Source organism: Alnus glutinosa, chromosome 5 (assembly GCF_958979055.1).
Source record: "Alnus glutinosa chromosome 5, dhAlnGlut1.1, whole genome shotgun sequence".
In the NCBI taxonomy this organism is placed as follows: Eukaryota; Viridiplantae; Streptophyta; class Magnoliopsida; order Fagales; family Betulaceae; genus Alnus; species Alnus glutinosa.
In genome coordinates this window covers 22,556,243-22,562,242 of record NC_084890.1, presented here as the reverse complement: position 1 = coordinate 22,562,242, position 6,000 = coordinate 22,556,243, and the positions used below count along the sequence as shown (strand labels likewise).

At 34.5% G+C, this 6,000-nt stretch overlaps 1 non-coding gene across 1 annotated transcript; it reads right to left on the bottom strand.

The window, feature by feature from the left end:
- Nucleotides 1–3,323: 3,323 nt before the first annotated feature.
- On the bottom strand, nucleotides 3,324–3,394 carry TRNAC-GCA (transfer RNA cysteine (anticodon GCA)). The gene has a single exon. It is a non-coding gene; the product is annotated as a tRNA-Cys (tRNA).
- Between the last annotated feature and the right edge of the window lie 2,606 nt (nucleotides 3,395–6,000).

Genomic DNA, 6,000 nt, shown 5'->3' with positions numbered 1-6,000 from the left:
CAAATCTTAAAATATATATATATATATATATATATATATATATATGGACCTTCGATATGTTAATGATGGATTTGGTCTAAATTCTTCATTTATTTTTTATTTTTTGAAAAGGTTGCCCATTCCCTAAAGAATAGCTATTCCTCTCAAAATATTCTTCTCCGTGATAGCTATTCCAATAAATAAGTCCCTACCAAATAAAGAAATAGCTATTCCAATGAAAGTCATTCAATTTCAAGAACTTATTCCGCGAATCTAACTAAACCTAATAGTTTATACAGCACATAATAACATACTTCCCGGCTTCAAGCTCAATGAAAGAAAGACTATGTTAGGTAGACAGTTTGCCTATGGGCGGCTATGGCTATAAGCCTATGGCACATGAGAGTTTGAAGGCTTAATATTAAATTGGGAGTCAAGGAAGAGGACCGCATTTTAGAGCCACTTGGGTGAAACAAGGAAGGAGAATTATGATGAAGAGAAGCAAACGAATCTTGCAGAAAATTAGTCTCTCTCTCTCCTCACATTCTTGATGGAGAGGCTCCAATAAAAGCAAAACAGATAGTAAAAGATGATGACAAATCAGCTGCCACACTCTCCACCCGTTATTTATGTTCATTTCAATTCATATGACTATGAAACATGCATAGATATGACTGACCTCAATCCTAAGATATCATAAACAAAAACATCTATCTACCGCATCAAGACTAAGCAAATAAAGCATGCTTTTCCTTTGTAAATGGTCACCTGATAAGAGAGATGCCAGATTCTGGGGCACACATCGATTTTAACGTACAAAGAGAATTCATCTACCAGTAAAGACTTTAAACATAGACAGAGACAAATGGTGGACCAATTAGGTTGAACAGACATTAATTTATCTGGGTTGAGGTGTGTCACATCAACTTTCAAGAGGTTTATGTCTTTGAGATAGAAGATCATAAATGGAATCAAGAGAACTTCAAGCTCGCACGGCACTACCCACCCCAACCATAAAAAGTAAAAACAGCATATCAGTTCATCAGCTTGGGGAAGGAAGCGTGCCAATGAATAACATGTTCACTTAGTCATATTTTGCAAAACAAAACTGGGTATACATAAGAAGAGCCAGAGGAATATTGTTTAAAGCTTTCCTTTTCGGCCAAGATTTGAACCTTACTTACCCCCAACCCCACTACTTGTTCACCACCTGTCGAGTCCATGTAGCAAAAAATAGATCTATTAATTTTTTTTTTTATAAGTAATCAGAATATCATTAAAAGCAAAAAGCAATACCCATGTAAAAAAAAAAAAAAAAAAAAAAAAAAGGAGAAAAAAGAACAAAAAAAGCATAAAAACTATGCACCAAATGAGCTATAAACGCAATTGTCCAAATATAAAAATTATTAAAGAAAAATTACTTAAGCTCCACCAATGTCCTGTCAAGGTCCTGGAAACTTCTATCATTTCTTTCTTTTCAAAGACACCACAAAAGACAAGGAGGCACCATCTTTCGCACAACACTGTGAGGGCTATCACCAGTCCACCAACAAGCAAACAAGTCAACTATTCGTCTAGGAATAACCCAAGACAGCCCCAAATGACTAAAAGATACATTCCATAAAGTACGAGCAATCTCACAATGGTAAAGAAGATTATCCATGGACACTCCCCTTCCCCTCTTGCACATACAGCACCTATTGATCACAATGACATGCCGATTTGTAAGATTGTCTATGGTAAGGATCTTTCCTAGGACTGCCGACTAAGCAAAAAATGCTGCTTTCAAAGGAATTATAGTTCACTAAATACTCTTCCAAGGGAAAGGAATGCCATCATTATAAAAAATGACATTGTAGGACGAGCTAAATACGAACCCTTTTTCTGGAGGGAGCCTACAAAAGCTTGTCTTCACCTTCTCGTCTCACTCCAACTGAATACAACAAATTGAAAAATGAAGCAAAGACATCCACCTATGAAGCATATGTTTTTTTAGGATGTACTGACTTACTATTAAATTAGGAAATCTGGTAAAAACAGTTAGGAGTTCCAAAATCCAAATTTTTACTTTTTCTTTTTTTAACAAGTACTAAAAAAAAGTAAAAATATGGATTTTGTCCAAATAAAAATAGCACAATCAGATATTTCATTTAAGTACATTCGAACTAGACATGAATTCAGAAACTTTTTAAGGATACATTAGATGGATCAGAATACATGCACCATAGATACACCTTGTAAATCATATAGAAGATGGAAAGAAAGACAAAAGCTAGAAATCTACTTCCACTGTACATGCACCTTGTAAATTATATGACTATCTTAAGGAATGCATCAGATGCATCATATCACAACATTTGTAATCAGTAAGGAATAAAAAGTTTATGCAACTATTTCCATCAGGTACGAGTCAATATCTTACCATGTCAGTATCTAGACCTCACATCCTTCTTGCCTTCTCTTCATTTTTGACTTGGAGATATTGACTTATGAGAAGGCGAAGATACAGAAGTCAAGAAAATCTGCAACTATTGTAGACTAAAGAAGTTTAAAAAGAGCATACCGTAATTTTTCTACTGAATATTTCTGCAACTGGCTTGCAACTCTTTGAGCTAAGCATGCATTAAAAATACATCAGGTTGGTAAGTGCAGACATACCAATACTCAAACTCTTAATCCTTCCTTAAATGTTGACTACGCTTCTAACTAAAACAGCAGCAACTCCAGCTACAGAAAAATGCCAGAAGTATCCATTGCCTTTGCTGGTTTACTAGGCGATGGACTGGATGGTTTCTCAATAAGAAATTCAAAAAACTTCACAATTCCAAAATATTGAACCATTGTACGTAAAGGAATAATTGGATGTGATCAAAGTTGGAATAGAAACCAAGTCCAATATTAGCTGGAGATGATGATCCATTGGAGAAACATGAAATCAAAAATCACTATAACAGTCTGGTCCTTTAGATCCAAAAAGTAGAAAACAACCAACAAAACCCCAAAAATACAACACAACCTAAAAGATCCATAATTTTTTCTTTCACTCGTCTCTCTCAACAACCAAACAGAAGACAACTCAAACTAATGAACCCATAATGCACCATCCAGACTTGAGGGTAAATTCATTAGACTCGAACTGAAAAGAAGTACTTCTCAGAAATCAAATTGCAATTCCTAAATTTTAGTACACATCAGAATTTTTTTTTTTTTTAAAAAAACTAAACTCGCCAGTATAAAAACTGCTCAACATCTCTATAAAAGGAAATATGCATAAACAGGGAGAGCAATTCCAAAAAAAACAACACAACTTAAAAATGAGAGAATTAATCTATTTTTTGTTGATTAGGCAACACCCAGATTTGAACTGGGGAAAGAGGATCTGCAATCCCCCGCCTTACCGCTCAGCCATGTTGCCAAAATTTTTATAAAATATTTTTTTTGGATTTTTGTTTTTGTTGTGCCAAAATGAAATAAAAGAAAATGAAAATCTCCATTTTTTTTGGGTGTAAATCATTTATAGTGTCGTCTACATGCAAAAGAAGAAGAAGAAAAAAAAAACAGAAGAAAAGAATGAATATAAAGAAAATAATGAACGTATCATGGATGATTCATAGCGTGCTCTACATGCAGCAAAAGAGTTCTTTTTTTAGCCAAAAAAAAAGGAGAACTATATTGTTAAAAATGAATGAATGAATCTTGAAAAGGAATAACCACTGTTTAGCCAAATAAGAAAAAGAAAAAAGAGAACTGTATTTTTAAAAACGAATGAATGAATCTTTTAAAAAGGAATAACCATTGTTTAGCCAAAAAAAAAACAAAAAAGAGAACTATATTTTAAAAATGAATGAATGAATCTTTTAAAAAAGGAATAACCATTGTTTAGCCAAAAAAAAAATACAAAAAGAGAACAATATTTTAAAAATTAATGAATGAATCTTTTAAAAAGGAATAACCATTGTTTAGCCAAAAGAAACAAAAAGAAAAAGAATAAAGAAAAAAAGAAAAAAAGAAACAGAAATAAAAAGAAAAAGAAAAACCCACAAAAGAAAAAAGAAACAGATATAAAAACAAAAACAAAAACCCAATAAAGAAAAAAGAAACAAAAAGAAAAACCCAAAATAAAAAAAAGTAACAGAAATAAAAACAAAAGAAAAAACCCAAAAAAGAAAAACAAGAAGGATAAATCAAAGAGGAAAAAAGAAACGAAAAGACAAGCTAAAAATGAATGATGGATCATTGATCATCTTATATCAGCACCACATACGGTGATCCATAGCCAGTAATAGATGTCTTGGCCCTGCAAATCTTAAACCTTCGCCCTCTTGCTTGAGCAGCGAAGGCTTTATTCAGATCAAAGTCTCGGGATTCAATCGGTGAAGAAGAAACCTGGGTTGCTTTGACAGGTTTTGGAACGGGTTTTGATCTTTTTCTCCGAATGCCCCAATTAACTCTGAAACAAGTGCGGCAAAAATCTGATTCAGAGAACAAAGCATCGAGTTCGAGTAGTATGCCAGCCACGTAAACCTCATTTGCATTGCATGCCAGAGCGCCCGTTCTCTTTTTCCGGACGCCCCAGTTAGCTCCGAAACAGTAGCGACCAGACTCTGATTCAGAGTCTAAACCATGAAGTTGGGTCAGAACATGAGATCCAGTAATCTCATCAGCGCCCAAAGTGAAAGTAATCTGATCCATAGGGTTAGGGTTTTGATCGTAACCCTAAATCAAGTCGAAACTTCCCCAAAATTTTCGCGAAAAAGAAATTTCGAAGAACAAGAAAAGCCAAAGCATATAAATCAAAAACAAATCTAGGAGTTCAATCGATGGAAAAGTATTACCTGAGACGGAGAGAGAGAGGCCGAGGGCAGATCAAACCCTAGGAGAGAGAGGCGGAGTCAGACCAACTCAGTGCCCCTGATCGATTTCTCCGATTTGTGCGCAAGCGAGAGCGAGAGCGGGAGCGCCTGAGCGGGAGAGAGAGAGAGAGAGAGAGAAACTCAGACACAGAGAGAGCCAAACAAATACACTGTAGCCAAATTAGGTTTACGTTGGGGAATTTTTTAATATAAAAGCCCGAAGCGAGGCGGGGCTGTATTGATGGGCTGGGCCCGGCCCGCCTGGACCCAAGGCTAGAATAGATTTCTTTTTAATTTCTTAATTAGTTAGTTATTTTTACTAATTAGTTTTTGTATACTACAAAAGTAATTATCTATTTGCAACTGTAAATGTAAATATTTAAATATAATATCCATAAATATCTACAGCTACAAATCTGTTCAATCTCCTTCTTCATAGTCTTTAAACTTTTTCTTTGTGATCCTTTTTTATTGCGCAAACAAGTATCATCCATTAAAAAAAAGGGTTAAACATTTTTTTAGTCTCTGAGTTTTAGGAACTTTATTTTTTAATTCTTAAATTTTAATTTGCATCACAGATGATACCTCAGTTTTGAAAAATGACCGAATAAGTACCTCGGTTAACTTCTCTGTCCAAAAACTGACATACCGCCACGGTCAACCTCTGAGGTTGACACGTGGCACTATATAAAAAAAATTAAAAATTAAAAATCTTTAAAAATGAATTAAAAAAAATTTGAAAAAAAAAAAAAAAAGGGGTGGCCGGCCACCCCCTTGGCCGGTCTGGGGTGGCCGAACCACCTCATGGGGGGTGGTTCGACCACACCTTGACAAATAAATAATAATAATAAAAAAAATCCAAGATCGGTTTTGGGGTGGTTCAGCCACCCCATACCAGCCAAAGGGGTGGCTCAGCCACCCCTTGTTTTTTTTTTTTTTTTCAATTTTTTTTAATTGTTTTTTAATATTATTATTTTTTAATTCATTTTTAAAGATTTTTAATTTTTAAAGATTTTTAATTTTTAATTTTTTTTATATAGTGCCACGTGTCAACCTCAGAGGTTGACACGTGGCGGTCCGTTAGTTTTTGGACAGAGAAGTTAACCGAAGTAGTTATTCAGTCATTTCTCAAAACTGAGGTATCATCTGTGATGCAAATTGAAATTTA